General features: G+C 42.7%; 1 protein-coding gene and 1 pseudogene across 1 annotated transcript in view; both read right to left on the minus strand.

Annotated features, from left to right (window-relative positions):
* The window catches only part of LIMCH1 (LIM and calponin homology domains 1), a 204,773-nt gene that overhangs the window by 168,662 nt on the left and 16,004 nt on the right, over positions 1 to 20,107 (minus strand). The gene's annotated exons all lie outside the window — the stretch shown is intronic.
* LOC136656537 (5S ribosomal RNA) lies at positions 1,204 to 1,320 on the minus strand (annotated as a pseudogene).

The following is a 20,107-nucleotide window of genomic DNA, read 5'->3' on the forward strand; positions in this document are numbered from 1 at the left end:
ATTTTCATTAGCTACGCCACTACAGCCACTCTGCTCCTACCATCACATCACATGAAAATGGGGGGGGGGTGTACAGTAGAAGGAAAAAAATCCTCCCCCCTTCTCTTCTGCTGCCACCTGGAAAAAAACAAGGTACAGGTGTTGGAAGGTAGGAGATAATTGCTCAGAGCTCCAGCTGAAACCAACCCATGGAACTCAAGACATTCAGGAGGGCTCTTCCTTAATATTTAGTTTCCGAACTGAAGCCTAGTGAAGTTCTCCAACATCTCTTGTCCTCAGTAGGGCTTTAGAGACAGGCAGTAAGGAAGACTGGGGAGCAAAGCCCAATATGATGGCAGAGAGTGGGGCAGGACTACAGCAGGGTTTTTCAAACTGGGTGTCGGGACACCCCAGCCAGAGAGCCCTGGCCACTTTCCCCTTAAGGGGCGAGGGCAGGGGGAGGCAGCGACGTGATCCCCAGGATCACATCGCTAAGGGGGGCTGAAGGTAATGGGATGCACTCAGCAGTCCCTGCAGCCGCCTGTCGGGGGTACGGGGAGCCCTGCGGGACCCTCCGCAGGGCTCCCCTCAGCTTAAAAAGTGAAAGCACAGTCCCTTTTTAAGCCCCAAGGAGCCCTGCGTCTATATAAATAATAGTCAAGAGGCACAAGATGAGCAGGACTGCATCGCTCCCTGTTTACATAAAAATAATCCCAAACTGAAGTGAATGTCAGGGATCCAAGTGTCACTCCCTGACCCTTGTAGTAGAGATCTCATCTTCCCCTATGGGAGGAGTGGCAATGTGGCAGTGTGTTCCATGACCCTCTGTTGTTTTTGATACAACAGGCTTTAACACAGCTGCTCTCTGGAATGCTTCCTCATTATAGTGATCATTGGTGAGGCCTGATCAATGGTCTGGCTGAAGTTGTGTTTAATAGCTCAGGCTTAGAACATGCAATGTTTATTCTGGCAGAGAAGGGTGTAATGTGTGGTGTGAAGTTTTTAAAGGTCTGGGGAAATAATTATTAGAATTTCAGGGGCTGGAAGGTGTCGTGTACATTACGCATATACACTAAAGTACGTCAAGATTTGAAGATGAAACAGCAGCTTTCCTGTTTCTTAACACAAACGGATAATATGGGGTGATTCAGCATTGCTGAAGTTTGGTTAAGGAAGGAAGAAAATGATGGTTGGCAACCTTCAGTCTCGAAAGACTATGGTATAAGCCTACAGCACCTGATATTCCCAGGCGGTCTCCCATCCAAGTACTAACCAGGCCTGACCCTGCTTAGCTTCCAAGATCAGACAAGATTGGGCATGTGCAGGGTAACAGTTGCTGTCAAGGAAGAAAAAGTTCTGCCAAAATTCATAGACCTAAACAATAGTAAAGACACATACAGTGCAAGAACAATTTCCACACTGATATTCCACACTGTCAGGTTAATCCACCACAGGGTGGAAGGGAAAACTTTTGGGCTCAGGACCTATTGTCTAAGATAGCGATTTTCAACCATTTTCATCTCATAGCACACTGACAAGGCATTAAAATTGTCAAGGTACACCAATAGTGCGTTGACAACTGACAAGGCACATCATGCTGTTGGTGGGGGACTCACATCTCCCAATGGCTCTACTAATAAATGACCCTTCCCAAACTCCTGCAGCACACCTGCAGACCATTTGCAGCATACCAATGTGCCACGGCACACTGGTTGAAAAATCACTGATCTAAGAGGTAGGACGGAGGTTAAATCCACCCAACAGAGTTTCTACTGGTGATGCACAACACCTCCACCTTTTCAACTTTGAATAAATGTGGAAATGCCTATCCACTAAACCCAGATTTAGGGAATCCATTACCCTGTGGATCCATTTCAGGCAAAACCTAGACCATCTGCAATCCAGGTCTGGTCTGATAAGGATCTAGATTAACCTTAGAGAGGTCCATGCCCTTCTCTATGACGGCTTCCCCCAGATGGATGCATGGCAACAACCTGAGTCCTTCCATCTCTGACGCAGCCTTTTTAGCTACAAATACAGCTCTCGCAGCAGTTCTTATCTTTGGTAAATGACTACAGAGCAAAAGCACAGTTAGAAAGGTTGTGTTTGCAGCATGAACACCACAGAAGGGACTTTAGGCCTCCTGGGTCAGACATGTAGTTATGATGCCATCCATACATGCCAGGAGGATGTTCTGCTATTTAAGACAAGTAGGTCAAACAACATGGCTAATCTCAAATCTAGTTTGGCTGCTACTCTGCCATAATAATTAAGAAACCTAAGTGGGGAACTGAAGTAGGAACTGAAGAGGTAATGGCGGCCCAAGGACTCAGCAAGATTGGAAGTGGAACACTGATGTGTAGACTCCATGACTCCAGAGTCACATCGGTAACTCAAGTGCATGGCAAATCAGGTAGAAGGGCTAGCACAGCGCGGAGGTCAGCAACACAGAAATGATGTCATCACAGAAAGTCTGGGTGTCAGTGTCGAACGTCCAGCCCCTAAGCTGGGCAAAGATGGTCAACCCCTGCTCTAAAGCATATAACACCTAATTATATAGAACTAAAACAGATACTCAGTTAATTAGTACTTTTGTAGGGGGACCATACAGAGCCCTTCCCATTAAGAGGGAAAACCACTGATTTTTACTTAATGCTATGCTATGCATACACAGGTATGTAACAAGCTATTATGTGAACCTTTACGGCTACTGGATTTCCAAACCATCGGGTGGAAAGAAGAGGGACAATATAATTTTAAGCATGTGCCAAAAAAGCAGAACACCATGATTCACTTTCACAGCATCCTTAAAAATGTATTCTCAGAGGCATCAATCACTAAAAGAATGGAGAGCTCTGGGAAACTGCAGTGCCTGCAATAAAATGACAGTCTATTGCAGCAATTTTCAAACTTTTTCATCTCACGGCACACTGGCAAGGCTCTAAAATGGTCAAGGCACACCATCAGCTTTTTGACAACTGACAAGGCACACTGTGCTGTCAATGGTGGCTCACCTGGGGACCATTCACGGCACACCAGTGTGCCACGGCACAGTAGTTGAAAATGGCTGATCTATTGCTTCACTACAGTATGTAGCACTTACAGTTCAGATATTAGGAGACTCAGATTTCCCACTCTTTATTTATTATTTTTTTCTGACAACCCATACAAAGAGTAATTAAGCAATACTGTCCTCAGAGCTTGAAAATGATATCACTGCAAGGCTGGACCTGGATACAGAAAGGTCCACCTCAGCCCCCTTCTTGACGAACAAGATGATTCAGAAGAACGTAAGAGTCTCAGGATCAAAGGTCCATTATTTGAGAGCAGCTCTCATACCCTGGCCAATTCAAACAAAACCACACTCTTGCCTGCATAATCCTCTCAAGCAGGCACATTCCAAGGAAAAAAGAAATGTCAATACATTCTGCCATTTCTCCTACTTGTTTTCATACTTCAAGCTGGTCCCCATTTGTTAAAAGAAAACAAGCGCTCTGTTGTTGCCAAAAAAATATTACACAAGTTCCTATTATTCCAACTAGTTAACCAAATTATCAGTACAAACTTCAAAACTGTGGCATGCGGGTTGCTTGTAGCAAAAATGTCAAAGAGCATATCAGGTTCTGAACTGGAAATGGGAAAAGTACTCCAACACTGAAATACAATACAGGTTTTTGCCATATATATGCCCATACTTTAATACAACTGTTAGCCTTTAAAATTCAGTACCTGTTATTTGCATAGCTCTCTTCAAGCACGAAGTCTAGAAAATATGCTTTTGAAATATCATCTCAGGATGCTCCAAAGTTTGAAGGCATACCCAAACACCAACTTCTCATACTTTTATTAGTGGGGTATGCACATAACTGAAAGTACTGTACAGAGAGTTGGTGAAACAAGTACCATAAGAGCAAAACGCAAGTACTGTATATTATGCATGCACCCGTTGGCAACCTTCAGTTTCGAAAAACTATGGTATTCTATCGGGCCTTGATAGCAAAGACTAACTGTGTCCTATGTTATAAAGCAGATACAAGTGGGGGACCTGATCAGGATGGAAAGTACCTATGCATGTAGGTTGCTGGCACTGAACATACAATGAATGACTTTTGATAAAGGTAAACGATGACATGATATGCCTTCCTTCCCCCCGTGGAGACTAATTAAACCATGAAATATTTCTTGGCAAACTCAATGAGACAAGTATTTAAGGCCAAGCTAGATGTGTGCATAATTATGCAATGCGGCCAGCTGGGAGTTGGTTACATACATCTAGTTTGATCCTACTCACAAAAGTTTAAGACACGCAGAGAGTTTCCAACAAAATATTATGTAACATATCACAAAAAGCGATCCAGACTGCCACTGAACAGCTTTGTTGGTGCATGCGCTAAACTTTGATGAGGGATACCTTGATTAGAGCTAGGGTTCCCAGGGGGCCAGAGTGCCTATACCTTTAAGTGTTGCATAAAAGAGGGAAATTTGGTAGGTCCAGCTTTTTAAACCCTTCCATGTTGAGTTGCACCTGTCAAAATTCCCTCTTCTATACAAAGGTTAGAGGCACTCTGTCCCCCTTTGTATCTGGTAACCCTAATTAGATTCCCTATTGAGCATCATTAGATGTGAAGCCAGGATTGGACCACAGGCAACCTTATTCAAAGATGGATCTAGCACATTTCATCTGATTCAGTACCATGGCACATGGATAGATATTCACAGGGGCTAGGTAAGATCAAGGAGAATTATTCAAGTACCACAAAGCAGTAGCATAGCTAGAAATGGTCCAAAGTACTATGTTTTGAACGGCATGCAAGTGGTCCCTCCCTTTCCCTATGGAGCCATTCCAAGATACCTCCATTTTGCTCTAGTGGCCCGGAATGACTCTAATGGGAAGGGGCCACTTCCACAACTCAGTGAGGAAACATACAAAATTTAGTGCTTTGCACCCCCTCTAGCTACACTACTGCCACATAGGCAACTAGCTGAGTGGGGGTGCAGAGACAAAAGCCAAAATACACACTTTTGGTCTTTAGGGGCTTTGTAGATAGCTGAATCTCTAGATTTAATTGGAAAAACCAGGAACAGTTCCAAGAGTGCTGATTAGGTCTGGAATGTTTCCTGTAGTAAAATATGATTATGTGCATGCTTCATAATGCTTTATTAAAGTACAATCAGATAAGAAATTATTTTACAACTATCTTTCCTTTTAGGAGTCATGTGGTTCTGTACACTTCTAAAAGTTTTTGGCATTCTTCTGTAACATCTTTTTAAAAATAAAGGGTGGCCTTCAATCATTTCTGCTTATCTAATCCAGTGGTTTCCAACAAGCGCACAGGTGAATATCTGTGTTAAAACAAGTATGACCAAAGAAGCTTTCCAAATTCAAGTTTAATACCTTGTCATTAAGCTTTGCTTTTGCCATCTTCCCACATCATTCTGATGCTAGATATACTAGGAAATGGTTCACATTCTTTCACATTCTCTCTCTCCCTATAAGAGCTTAAGGTGGGGTAGGGAGAAATAGCTTGAAGGAGTTGTAACCAATATCTTGTATATCTGTCACACAGTCCGCTCCATTCTCTTCTCACAATCTACGGCCACCAGCACAAAGCTACCTTGTGCGAGTGCTTCTTAAACATCTCAGATTTCGGTTCAATTGCACAAGGGACCTTCACTGCTAACATTTTCCCAAGACTCCAGCCAAAATGTTAATTTTACCCACTTGTTTCCCGTTTTTGGAAGCTATGCTCTACTCTCTACATCTAGAAGTACTTTATTTTTTTAAACAGACACCATTTGGAAAGATTGAAAACTCACCAGTATGATATATTTATCAAATCAGGGGCCAAAAGGACCAATCTCTCAATCTATAAACTAAAGTCTATGCTAGTGGGAAAGCCGGTTAGACTACCCTTATTGACAACTGTTCAGGTTAAAACAGACATAGGATTTTAAGAGCAGTCATTCCAAGAATTTCTTCAACTGCAGTGTGAACCTGGCTTCATCTTATTAGCACCTCAAATGCTGGATCAGCCTATCATCAACTCTTTCATCCGGTGGATTTTCTCTTGTTTTTTAAAGTGAAGGTGTACTTTTATTTGTTTATATGCGTTTAACCTATCAACCCCTCTACAAAAACACAACACACATTTACAAAACCTGCTCACAATGGAGAAGGTGCAATGGGGTGAAATGGGCACTAGCCATTAGGCACCCTTCACAGCTGGTTTTTTCCTATTCAGTTTGGCCCAAAGAGATGTCACGCATGAGACTTAACCTTCTCTTGCTATTCATGTGACTATCTGATCACTGTAAGTGCAAAACAGCAGAAAGTGAGGCATATGTAAAAACTAAACAGGACAAAAGTCACTGTAAGTGTCATGTTTGAAAATGCCTTACATTTAATTCCCTTCAGGTTTTGATTCTTCAGGATAAACTGGAAAACTGCTGTCCACTGCAACAGTTTCACACCACAAAGCAAAACTCAATTTCACTGTAAGGGAAATGAGGAAAAGAGAACTACAGATTTGGGTGTGGCTGGGGAAATGGTCTGTGCTGATGTGTTTGGGTCTCTCACCACTTCTCTTTGGAGTCTCAGCCAGTCTGTAAAGTGGCAATGACACTTGCCAAGATAAAACTTGTATCAACAGCATTTCAGCAGGAAACAAGGAAGCCAGCCAGCCACACCACAGGGTGATACAGCATGGAAGCTTCTGCTTCATTGCTGACCTCTTAGCTCAGTTTTTCCTACCAGGTGAGGACGGATTCAAGTTTTTTTTGGCTACTGAGGTCTACTTCACACAAGCAGTAGACAAGGGACAGTGGTGTTGCAAGGGGGAACGGCAGTGGGTGATGCACCTGGGGGGGTGACACCACTACTGGCCAACATCGTGCAAATCTTGGTATTTTTGAATTCATTCATTCATTCATTCATTCATTCATTGATAGATAGATAGATAGATAGATAGATAGATAGATAGATAGATAGATAGATAGATAGATAGATAGATAGATAGATAGATAGATAGATAGATAGATAGATAGATAGATAGATAGATAGATAGATAGATAGATAGATAGATGATAGATAGATAGATGATAGATAGATGATAGATAGATAGATGATAGATAGATAGATGATAGATAGATGATAGATAGATAGATAGATAGATAGATAGATAGATAGATAGATAGATAGATAGATAGATAGATAGATAGATAGATAGATAGATAGATAGATAGATAGATAGATAGATAGATAGATGCGTAATTTAATGCAGAATGCAATGAAAAAATCACATTGAAATTACCTGTATTCTATCAAACATTCTAGCAAAGGAAAACATAACTGCCTTATGTAACAAAAAGTAGATTTCCCTCACACGAAACTGACCGATTGTTCCAAGAGCCAATGAGGTGTTGTTATGACTCAGCAGGGAACCAGTAAGGTGTTGGTATAAGTCAGCTCTCATTTCCATGTATCAAAGACAATACTAGAACTCTTATTCAGTTGTGTGTTATCAAGTTGGCCGCCGGCTTTTTGTCGGTTACGGATCTGTTGGGTGACCTGTACTATTATATATTTAATAAAAACAGCTGATGGGGGTTGCACCAACCCTAATGATGCCACTGAATTTAGGCTGTGCATATGATACTGCAATTTTTTCTGTATGGTCTGGTATGGGAGGAGGTCCATCATGGGGATGGCGCAATTAGCTCTTGCACAGGTTGATGCAAACCCTAATCATGCCTCTGACATAGGAGCAAAACCATCCCTGGACTGCACCACTTCAGATGCCCGTACATGGATCAGAAGTAGATGGTAGACTGTACGTACCTCTTTTAAGTTGCAGGTGGGGAGTTTCTTTTCTGAATGCTCCATGCATAACAATATGTAAGGAAAAACAGTATCATATGAGAGAGGGAAAGTTTAATTTTTTCAGTGTTTGTTAGGAGAGTCTGACTTAGAGTCTTATTAGCTGCAGCTTCCACCAGGGGAAAAAAGAGGCTTCCCCTGCCTGTTATGTGAAACAGCCCTAACAGCGTATTAATTGAACTAAGGTGGTCAATTCCAACGAGATTTTAAAATACCAGCTCTTCCTATCCTTTATCACTAACCCCTCATTTGGAGACTTTAACTGTTGAGCAGTTCACCTTCAATTACGTTATAACTTATGTGTGGCTTTTTTCTTTATGTCATATTTTCTTTAACATGAAATGAGTTACACCTCAAATTTTTCCATCTCCAGAGTCCCTTAAACTCCGAAACAGAGCCTAGGAGAGTGCTGCTGGCACATGTGCAAAGTTTTGGGAAGCCCCAGAATGTCGGCACATGAGTGGAGTGGCACAGCACCAAGCAGACAACACCACTTATATGATGTGTTCATGGAGCCCCCAAGGCTTCTAGGAGAACACTTTGAGAAACAGTGAGTTACACTATTTTGTTTAAGCCACTTCTGCCCAATGTTGCATATACACAACAGGGACCAAATGTGTACACCTGTGGGCTGGGTAAAAATGGGTTAAGCGTCATAGCTTTCTGCCCCATGATCTGCACTGTGCTACGAAGACAACCAGCAAAGATCCAAGGTTTTCGTGGCTTATTTATTTATTTATTTATTTAGTGTATGGCATATAATACATGGACTTATATGACAGTTAACCTAGATAAAACACTAACCAGCAGTGTCTTTAGTAGTTAGTGGCTGTCTGCTGGTGTTTTGCATCTTTTAGATTGTGAGCCCTTTTGGGACAGGGAGACATTAGTTATATTGATTTTTCTTTGTAAACCGCTTTGTGAACTTTTGTTGAAAAGCAGTATATAAATACTGTTAATAATAATAATATCATCAATGTCCAGTTCGTCCAGCCATTCAAGGACAGAGTTTCCTACATTGAAAAAGTCAGCCCATGGGCCAGTATACGCCCTCAGTTTGCAGCCAGACACAATGTGGTATATGGTTCGGCGGGAGAACCCACAATCACACTGTGGGGTAGATACTAGCCCCCATTTAAACACTGAGTTCTGGCAAACACCATGTAGGGTACGGACTCCTACCCTGGACTCCTACCCTCCTACAATGGCTTCTACCATGTCTTAATAGAATGCAATACCTACATTTTGGGGGAGGGTCTCAATTGCTACTGGTGTAAAAGCTGCTCGACATAAACAAGAGTAGAAGCTACATGCCTCACGAGACTCTGCAGAAAGCTTAAACATTGGAAGGTGGGGTGGGAGAGAGAGAAAGTATGAGATTTGGAAATATTTAAACCAACAATAGAACTGTATTTCAAAAAAAAATTAGCCATATGAAATTGTAGATTGCAGCAAGTTCCAAATGAATGCTGCTTTGTGCCTCATTAACCCACCTCCCCCACTTTATACTGTGGGTGTTGAAGTGGCCTTTGCGAGTCCAATCACTTATTAAAGTCCAGCACCTTGTCGAAGCAGACAGAAAGCAGATTTAGGGTATGACAGGAAGCAGATCTGAAATGCCACCAAGACGAGGAACAGACCTCTACCATCTCTGTACAAATCTTTAGTCCAAATTCTTCATAAACAGAAACATTTTGATCTATTACGTTTCACATTCCGAGCTCCAGCCAGAGAATTCAGACAATTTAATTGATTGTGTCTCGGTATTCTCCCACACAAAAAGGGCAGAGCTCATGAAAGACACTCTTACTCACTCACTTGCACACACACCAAAACTCCTTCCTCATCTCCTTACCTAACCTTAGCCTTTCTCAATCAAAAGAAGTTAAACTCATTGTTCATTCATGGTAATCATCCGAGGAATGAATTTCTGTAACAGGATTCCCCACAACAGCCACACAGGTTCTAAGAATGCTGCTAGATTTCAAGCCAAGTCACACTTCTGAAAAAGATTTTGCAAAGAGGGATGTTGTATGATAAATTCTACCCTGGTAACACAAATGTAACCAACTCTTTGTCAAGACCATCTCCCCCATTCGTATAAAGGGCTGTTTTGAACTAGTAGAAGTGGGGTACAAGCAAAAAGTAATCAACTCCAGAAGAGTCCTTCTGCTTCCACAAAACCTTGCACAAGCACTTTTCAAAAACTTTTTGTGGTTCATCGTTTATGTGCTACAACTAATGCAATGCTATCCCAGTGTACTGTGGCTCTGCACTATGAAAAGTCTTCAGTTAATGCCTGCACAAGGGTTCACAGAACATCACTAAAGATGCAGTCCTATGCAAACGTACCTGTAACTGCCACTGAACAGAGTGGAGCTGACTTCTGAGGAGACACACATAGGACTGACTGCACTGCTATTTCTCTTTTCACTCACAGTTCTTTGGATCCAAGTAAGTTTGCAAGGCTGAGAAAATGAAGTGTGCATTTTTTCCTCACCTGGCCTTGCAGAAAAGCCACAAGCAATAATCTGAATTATGCAACCAACCAAAATACAGCTATGCATTTTGAAAGTGATGAATCTGAGGCAAGTAGCTATTAAGAGTCTATTGGTCCTGTCTGGTGATGGTTTATTCATTGAGACAAACTGCCCCTTGATGCTGGAGTCACCAAGTGACAAATATGCATGCATGAAAGTAACATACGCAAGTCCATCCACTGGGCTTTATAGATGAGCAGGAGTCTGAAACTAGGTTTTCTATATGTAGGGTTACCAGATACGAAAGGGAACAGAGTGCCTATACCTTTAACCATTGGATAGAAGAGGGAATATTGGCTGGTGCAGCTCAGCATGGAAGGGTTTTTAAAGCTGCATCTTTCAAAATTCCATTTTCTATTCAATGGTAAAAGGTATAGGCACTCTGTCCCCTTTTGTATCTGTAACCCTATCTATACGTAAATCCACCGTAACTCACCAGTTTAGCTCCATCACAGATACAGAATATCGAAAAACTGCAAAACTGGTTTAGCTCAAATAATATACAGTATAAGCCCAACAGTTTCAGACACACTTTAAAGCCATGTCATATTGCACTACTTATGAGTCAACATTTTGATTCTTCACTATTCTTTACCTTTGGTTAAGTCTTACATTCAGTTTGGAGACCAGAGAAAGAACCAACGGATGGTATCAAGCATTTCATATTAAAAAGATACCTCCCCAACAATGCACTTCCCCGGCTCCCACATAGTGCTTCAATTTTAATGGCAAGTTCAGATGTTTAGGGGGAAAAAATAGGTCCAACATGGTGTTGAAGCCAAAAAAGCACTGCATGATGGCTCATGTAAACAGATGCACTGGCACTGAATGTCTCAATTCCAGGTTAGCTTGCCTCCATTTGGTTTGTGGTAAAATATGTGAGCTTATGCATGGGATGGATAAAGTGGAAAGGGGGGAATTCTATTCCCTTTTGCACAGCACCAGAACCAGGGGTACCCACTAAAAGTTGATTGGCAGGAGAGTTAGAACAGGCAAAAGGAAATATTTCTTTACCCAGCACATAATTAATCTGTGGAACTCCTTACCACGGGATGTTATGACGGCACCTGACCTAGATGTCTTCAAAAGGGGATTGGATAGATTTATGGAGGAAAAGTTCATCACAGGTTACAAGTCATAATGGTTACAGGCAACTTCCAGGTTTTCGAGGTAGCTTATACCTGAAAGGTGTGACAACAGAATACATGTATCTTTTTGTCTTGACTGCTCCCTGAGAGCTACTATGAGACATAGGAAACTGGATTAAATGGTTCCTTGGCCTGATTCAGCAAGGTTCTTCCTGTGTTCTTATGTAAAGGAATATAATGATCATATGCACTGGAAGAACAAATTCAGTCCTCATCTTTGCTTGCAAAGTCCTCAACAAGCATTGTAAATATGAGCGTACATTGCTCCCGTTCTCCTTCACAGCAAGATGATTTTTTCCCATCACTTTTGCACCCTTGTGCCTTCTGGTCTGTGTAGGTCAGTGGTTCCCAACCTTTACCCGAAGGTAAGGGAACCACTAAGTTGTTGCAGAGCTGTGACTTGATGGTGATGATGGCAACACTTCCATGTTTGCACTGCCACTGCCACTACTTAAGGGAAAAGGGGTTTTGGGACTTACCTGTCTGTAGCGGCGGCAAGGACCTGGGTTTTGCAGCATTGCCAGCTGCCACCACAGACAGGCAAGTCCCAAAATCCTTTTTTTTTTTTTTAATTAGGCAGGTGTGGCGCAAACCCAATTGCCGTCGCTGCAGACACTGCCAAGTCGCCACTCCCCATAAGGGAGGCAAACATTTCCTGCTGCCCTGGGAGGTCACAATCCCCAGGTTGGGAAACACTGGTGTAGGTTTCAATACGTTGAATTCAGAAAACAGAAAAATGAAGAATGCAAGCTGATGGAGGAGGCAAACAATGTTGGGTGGCATACTTTTAACTTCAGCTTATCTTTAAGCAACAAGTCCAATCATAATAATACATTCCAGCCCCAACACTACTTTCCACAACACAGATGCAATAAATAGATGGATTACTATTCTGCCACTAACAAAATAAATGAGGCATTCCCAGAGAGCCCCATCAGCAATTTTTCAGGTTTGTTTGGGTCTAGGTTTCTGTTTGTGTTTCTACAACGCTTGCCAGCTAGCAGCAGTCCAAGAAAAAGAATAGCAGACAAATTTAAACACAAAGGACAGGAAAAGAGTTGTGGAAGCTGATAACAGGTAGGATGGAAGTCATTCTTGACTTCTGAGCAAGCCTGGAAAGGACTTGGCACAACCTTAAAATGCCCAAAGACCTGCCTGAAGTATACTCTCATATTCACTGAAGTGAAATAGGGACAGACCCTATTTTCTGATACATGTCTCTGGTCAATCACTGTCTCAGTTTTTGCCTTTGGAGGAAGGTTGGACATGCCTCAAAAAAAAATCTTTTAGCATGCTGCGTACATGCACACAGAGTTACTATTTTGTTCTGCTCAGGGCCAGCCCACTCACGGGGTTGGGTGAACTGGTGGCTTTAGGCAGGAGAAAGGAACTGGCAGGAGTACTCCCTATGCAGCCTGCACCCACCCACACCCAGCTGCCCACTCACCTCCTGGACTGGCCCAAGTAGCGCCACCATGGTCTTCCTCCCTTTCACTTCCCTTTTGAAAAGAAGAAAGTAGAGGAAGAAGATCATAGTGGAGACTAGGCCAGAGGAGTAGGGCGCTAAGGGAACACGCGTGAAGCATAATCACCACCACAATCATCTTCTTCCTCACTCCCCTTTCCAAAAAGGGAATCAGCAAGAAAAGGATGATGATGGCAGCCCCCACTTCTTGTGCTATCTGCCCACTGGGGCCTGTATGAAAGCAGAACAGCCAAGCAGCACAAAAGTTCCACTGACAGCTGCTGCTGAGGAGGGGTTGATGATGGGAACCACTGCCACAGCTACAGTAGTCCTGTGGGAAGTTAGACCAAACTTCTCTTTCAAACAGACTGGATAGGCAGAAGTTCTCGTCCACTTTCTTCAAGCCAGAGCCTGTTTGAAAAGGGAATAGCCCAGCAGGATGAAGAGCACCCTGGCAGATCCCAAGAGGCAGAGGAAGAGGATGATGCATGCACTGAGTGTCATGCACTGAGTGGTGGTTTGTCCCCACTAACACAAGTGGTTCCATAAATAGACGGGGGCTGCAACATGAAACTGAGTGGCCTGAAGCCGATTCTGCTCTCTTCCCAAGTCTCAAGAAATTAAATCTCTGAGTGGGAAAGTAGATGCATTTTGATTCTAGTGCACACATGTAGCTGGTGAGATTCTTTTTTTTTTCTTTGCAATTTTACACATTATAAATTGACAAGAATACAACAGAAAAAAGAAAAAAAACAGGTCCACAGCTAATTTTTATTGCAAGAAATAATATAACTATACTAAATAAAAGCATGAATCCAAAGACCTGAAGGCACAGCCCTGGCTCAGCCAACTGTCCTTGAAGGGGCAGAGCAGGCATTTCAGAGCAGTGGTGGGGCTTTCAGAGTGCTAGGTTCTCAGCAGCTGCCCGCCGGTGTCACTCCGCAACACTAGCCTTGCTCGTGCTACTTTGCCAATTGCAGAAAAGCTCTGTAGTTCAAAACAAGTTAAATCAGTGCTCTGTAAATCTTCCCTGAGAAATGTAGTCACTCTTATTGAAACCTTTTTGAAAATTTTCAAGTATTTCATTGAAGGAAAAGAAACTCCTAAATATGCTTTAGGCAAAATTTTTGTCACAAGGGTCAAGGATAAGGCCCATGCAATAATCATGTGCAACAGTAGTTCTCAAACTTTTAGCACCGGGACCCACTTTTTAGAATGGGAATCTGTCGGGACCCACTGAATGTGATGTCATGACCGGAAATGACATCATCAAGCAGGAAAATGTTTAATAATCCTAGCCTGTAATCCTACCCATGCTTACGCAGGAGTAAGTCCCATTTACTATCATTGTTCAAAGCATATACATAGTAGCCTGTTAAAAATACAGATCAGTCACATTTCCCCAAATGCAGTCACATACCATAGTAGCATCAAGTCTAATATAATAAAAATAAAATAATGAAATGAATGGGGGCCCACCTAACATTGGTTCACGACCCACCTAGTGACTCCTGGCCCACAGTTTGAGAAACACTGACGTACAATTATTCCAAAAGAATTCAGACCTTCAGGCTTTGACTGTACAACCTTCTCAGAACAAGTGGTATATCTTGCAACTTTTACACTTCTTTCCTGCATCCCAAAATCAGTCTGTTCCAAACGGAGATACCAAGCATTGCAATTTGCTTTCAATGAGTTACAACATTAACAGCTTTGATAAATAGCACTTTAAGTGTGCAGAAGCCTACAGGCAAAGGAGTGAGACTGCAGAAAGCCATTAATGCCAGTGAATAATTGTTACTGGGGAAAATGTTAACTAAATAAAATGTCAAAGTGAAGCAATTATTAGACACACTAGGCATGCAGTCAACTAATGTTAGGAAAGGCAACATGCTTGCAACAGAGTATAAGGCAATTTAAAAAGAAGGATTTGTTCTAGATCCTCCCGTCATTACTCAAGCAAAATGTCTGTTTTATAGGTGCTTGGTCAGCGCATATTAGTAGATTTTTGACACAATAGGGCAGCGGTGGCCAAACTGTAGCCACATGCTGCTTTTTGACATATAATGTGCGGCTCATGGAAATGTGTTGGCTGAGCTCCTTTTTGCATCACAATTAATATTTTAGGTAAATAAAAATAAAGCTTAAAAACTTTTTACCGAGTATAAACTGAGAGTCCATTGGATTAAAATGTAATTTTAATGTTCATGGTGAGTGAATGTATTTAAGAATTTAATTGCTTCTTAAATATTGTGCCTCTCAAACATCTGAAGTGTATCGTATTATGTAATGTATTGTGGCTATTGTGTTAAGCATGTTTGGTCACCCCTACTATAGACAATACCAAGGGCAATTGGGGAGACTTTAGCACTTTGCACCCTACCACAGTTCTGATCCCAATTATCCCCTCACACACTATTTGTATTGGAAAATAAGCTTCCACTGGCACGCTGTTTTCTAAAAAGAAAACAAAATCCAGAAGCTTAATATACACATGAACAGCACAATCCACATGGCCCACACCATATCCCGCACTGAAACTGGGGAGGCCAGAGTTCTCCTCAGGGTAAGGGAACATTTGTTCCCTTACCGTGTGTTCAGCCCCAGCCTGCCCAATGGGGCTACTCAGAGCTGTGTCAGCTAAATCACTGGCCCAAATCCAAGTAGGCCTATATAGAGCTTTCAGGCTTAGGGCGGGGGTTAAGATAAGGCAGAGGTGGCCTCCTCTGCAGTCCCTGCCCCTCCCTGTCTCTGTTCTGCACTCCCCTGGTCCTCCACCGCAGCACTGAGCTGGAATCAGCACCAGCAGAATCGTGCAGCCTTCCCACTGGTGCTGCTTACTCACAAGTCGTTGCAAATGTGCTTTATGGCACATTTGCAACAGCTAGTACCAAGGCAATGGTTGCTGTGCCAGCACTGGTCCACATTAGGATTGGGCTATTAGGCTGCAATTCTATCCACACTGACCTGAGAGTAAGCTTCACTGAAGAGAATGAGACTTCACAGTCTCAGTAGATAAGGTAAGATTTTCTGCTAGAGACACCTCTAGTCTGACCCTGAATAATTTCTGCTCGGAGCTTGAGGCTGCTGTTTTCCTTGGCCTGTCCCAGAGAGAAAAATCAGAGTATATAGACCATGCCATTCATTATTTGGTTTATCAGTTACTTCCTTTCAATTACGTGCAACAAAGTGTCATATGGAAAGAATTTCCTTCAAATGTCATTAATTCCCCTTCACTATCTCTGGGTCATAACAGCCTATAGTTAATATAATCAGTGACTTGTCTCTAAACTTCCTTGCAGTATTGCTATCTTCTTTTCAGCATCAGGGCCTTTTCTGTGGTGGATCCAAGGCTTTGGAATTAGTTGTAGGAAGAGATGCATCAGAGAATCCCATGCTGGTTTTCTGAAAGGCATATGGAAGCTCCACCGACAACTTTTTCCCCCAAGTCTTTAATTTTTTAATGGCTACTCTGCTACTGGATTTTAATCCAATGATTGAGGTTTGTTTTTAGATTATTGTTTTGCATTATGATGATTTATTTTACTATGTAAACCGCCTCGTGAACTACTCTTGTTGAAAAACAGTATATCAGTATTCTTAATAAAACTAATAACGATAATGTCCAGAGGAGTAGTTGTTTTAGAACGCAATCCAAACTGCGCCCTAGGCTAGTGCAAGTCCCTTGCACCGGCCTCTGGATGTCACAAAAGTGTCATAAAGTACGTACTTCTGCGATGACTTGGGCACAGGCCGCCCTGACAAAAGGCGTGCCTATGCCCGTCAGATCCAACCCCAGTAAGCACTGGCCCGGGAAGGCTGGCGCGGGGGCTTGAGGAGGGCAGGGAAGGGTGTTCCAGGGCAGGGGGAGGGTGGAAAGCAGGCGGACCAGTGAGAGAACCGGGCCTGGGAGTGGGGTGGTACGAGGATCCAGCACTTAGGCTGGAGCCTAATCTCCCTACTGGACAGCCCAATCTTAGACAGGGCTGCTCAGATTTGCACCACCTCTTTAGATGGCGCAAAGCCAAGTAGCATACATAGGGGCAGCTACCCTGCAACATGGGTTAAAGGGAATGAATTCCCCTTACTCTGAGCGCTGCGACCAGCCCTGCTCTGAGTGCTGCAATCAGCCCTGCTCTGGGCAAGTTAGGACAGGGCTGTTAGTTTGTTACAGCAAAAGCTTGTTTGTTTTTCTTGGTTCAATGTGAGACTTATTGTGAGTTACTTCAAGATTTCTGAAGCAAAATTGAACTAAATTAATCTATTAGAAACACATATACATTATTCAAAGCGAGATTAACACCACCACCTAACCTCTATCACCTCTCTTCTTCTGAACACATGGCAGAAGATCAGTGTAAGCTCATTCCTTTGGCTCTTGAATTGTTCTCCTTCACACAGACTTGATTTTCTCAAGTCTCCCTTGACCAGATCACCTCATCTAATCTCTCACCGTCACGTGTAACAAGAAGGCCCGGCAGCAGGATGTGGGCAGCCTGGATACAGCATCCCGTGTTGCTCACTGCATAATGGGGGGGGGGAGAATCTGGGTTGCCTTCTTGTAGCAGCTGTGGCAGCCACAGCTGTGGCAATTGCTGGCCACTCTCTAGCACCACCCACTTTCCCCAGCCAAGTTAAGAACATAAGAACATAAGAACAGCCCCACTGGATCAGGCCATAGGCCCATCTAGTCCAGCTTCCTGTATCTCACAGCGGCCCACCAAATGCCCCAGGGAGCACACCAGATAACAAGAGACCTCATCCTGGTGCCCTCCCTTGCATTGGCATTCTGACATAGCCCATTTCTAAAATCAGGAGGTTGCGCATACACATCATGGCTTGTACCCCATAATGGATTTTTCCTCCAGAAACCTGTCCAATCCCCTTTTAAAGGCGTCCAGGCCAGTCGCCGTCACCACATCCTGTGGCAAAGAGTTCCACAGACCAACCACACGCTGAGTAAAGAAATATTTTCTTTTGTCTGTCCTAACTCTCCCAACACTCAATTTTCGTGGATGTCCCCTGGTTCTGGTGTTATGTGAGAGTGTAAAGAGCATCTTCCTATCCACTCTGTCCATCCCCTGCATAATTTTGTATGTCTCAATCATGTCCCCCCTCAGGCGTCTCTTTTCTAGGCTGAAGAGGCCCAAGTGCCATAGCCTTTCCTCATAAGGAAGGTGCCCCAGCCCAGTAATCATCTTAGTCGCTCTCTTTTGCACCTTTTCCATTTCCACTATGTCCTTTTTGAGATGTGGCGACCAGAACTGGACACAATACTCCAGGTGTGGCCTTACCATCGATTTGTACAACAGCATTATAATACTAGCCGTTTTGTTCTCAATACTTTTTCTAATGATCCCAAGCATAGAATTGGCCTTCTTTACTGCCGCCGCACATTGGGTCGACACTTTCATCGACCTGTCCACCACCACCCCAAGATTTCTCTCCTGATCTGTCACAGACTGCATGAAATGCATTTACAAATGTCCTTGCAGCAAACCGGTCTTTGGAGCATTATAATTGCCTCTGAAAAGCTCCTTCAGCAGTCTAAAACACTCCAGGGAATAGTTTACTGCAAGTCACATGCAAAATAATATATCCAAAGTAGGGGCGCTTCCCACACTTGATCCTATAGCAGCTGTCGCCATAAATGCATCCAAAGAAATGCAAGATGCCTCAGTTATGCAACAAATGGAACCAAAACAACAGACCTTGTCACCCAAGATCCAGGGCTGAAGATCTTGCCCTTAATCTGGCCCATCATCCCATTTCTCTTTACCTTAAAAGAGCAGAGGTATACTTTGCTTTTGTTTCCTGCGCAAAAAGCAATTTGTTTTCAAAGAACAGCTAACGATGGCCTTTTACCACACTGACAATCAAGAGTTTTGAGGATCCAGATGTGGCAAATCCACAGAACCCTTTAGCAAACTAGAGCCATTCATATATAAGATTTGTTAACTGCTTCTGTTTTAAAAAATTCAAAGTGGGATGCAAAAATTATATTAAAAACACACACACTGGGGAGGAAAAGCAACAGCAACAGCATTCCAACAATGACAAAGGACCATGTTTTGACTGAGCAAAATAGAAAAGAATTCCTTGCCACCTAAACCTACAGAGCAGGGTGCCCACTAAAAACTCATAAGCCTTAAGTAAAATGCAAGATCCAATAGGTCAGCGGTTCTCAAACTGTGGGTCACGACCTGACTTTGGGTGGGTCATAGGGCTGGCGGAATGCAGAAGTCTCAAGGCATTCTGGGCCATGTTGCAACCCAAACCATCTTGAAGCTTCCAGGTAGCACCAGTGCACAACCCACTTGGTTGGATTTTGGTTGGCCACTGGTCCATTGCTACCCAGAAGCCACAGGGACATTTTGAGTCACCCAAGAATGCCTCTGGAGAATTCTAGTTTGCATTCTGGAGTGTGACCAGGAAGCCAAAAGACATTCTGGGATGAGATGCAACCACCGCAGCCAACAAAGTGGGTTTGTGGCAATAAAAAGTCTGAGAACAGCTGAATAGGTCATTCAGCGATTTCTCTACATTTAATACAGCCTCTTCCAAAGATGAATAGAAAGGGTTATATAATATTGGAGCTAGTGTAAAGCTTCCAAGACATTTCAAAGAGTCAACATTTCCAGACCCTGCACTAAAAAAAAAAAAATGCAGAATTTGTAATGGATTCCAAAAAAGCTAAACAGAGCTAATTCAACTGGAAACAAGCCAAAAATAAAAAGTTCCAGAAAATGTAGAATTATCAGAGAACAGAAGTACAATGAAGAGTAATAAATTCATTGTAATGAAAACCAAATGGTCTGAGAACAAGAAAACTGAAACATAATATATATTGTCTGCTACTAAGTCTTTTATTTCATAATATGGCAGCCTTTTTTGTTCAGTGTAAGGTTGATCTGACAAAACATTCCCTTGTTTCCCTACTGTAGGATTTTAGGTTATCAATGTGGTGTGTTGTGAGCAAGGTCCTTGGTTTCCCTGTGGAACAAACTCAGAAATATTTATCAAGAACTAACTATGTGTCAAAAAACTGGTTTTGGTACAGACATAATGACTATGCTTTTCCCCTCCACCCGCACCATAG

The sequence above is a fragment of the Tiliqua scincoides genome, chromosome 6, assembly GCF_035046505.1.
Source record: "Tiliqua scincoides isolate rTilSci1 chromosome 6, rTilSci1.hap2, whole genome shotgun sequence".
Classification (NCBI taxonomy): Eukaryota; Metazoa; Chordata; class Lepidosauria; order Squamata; family Scincidae; genus Tiliqua; species Tiliqua scincoides.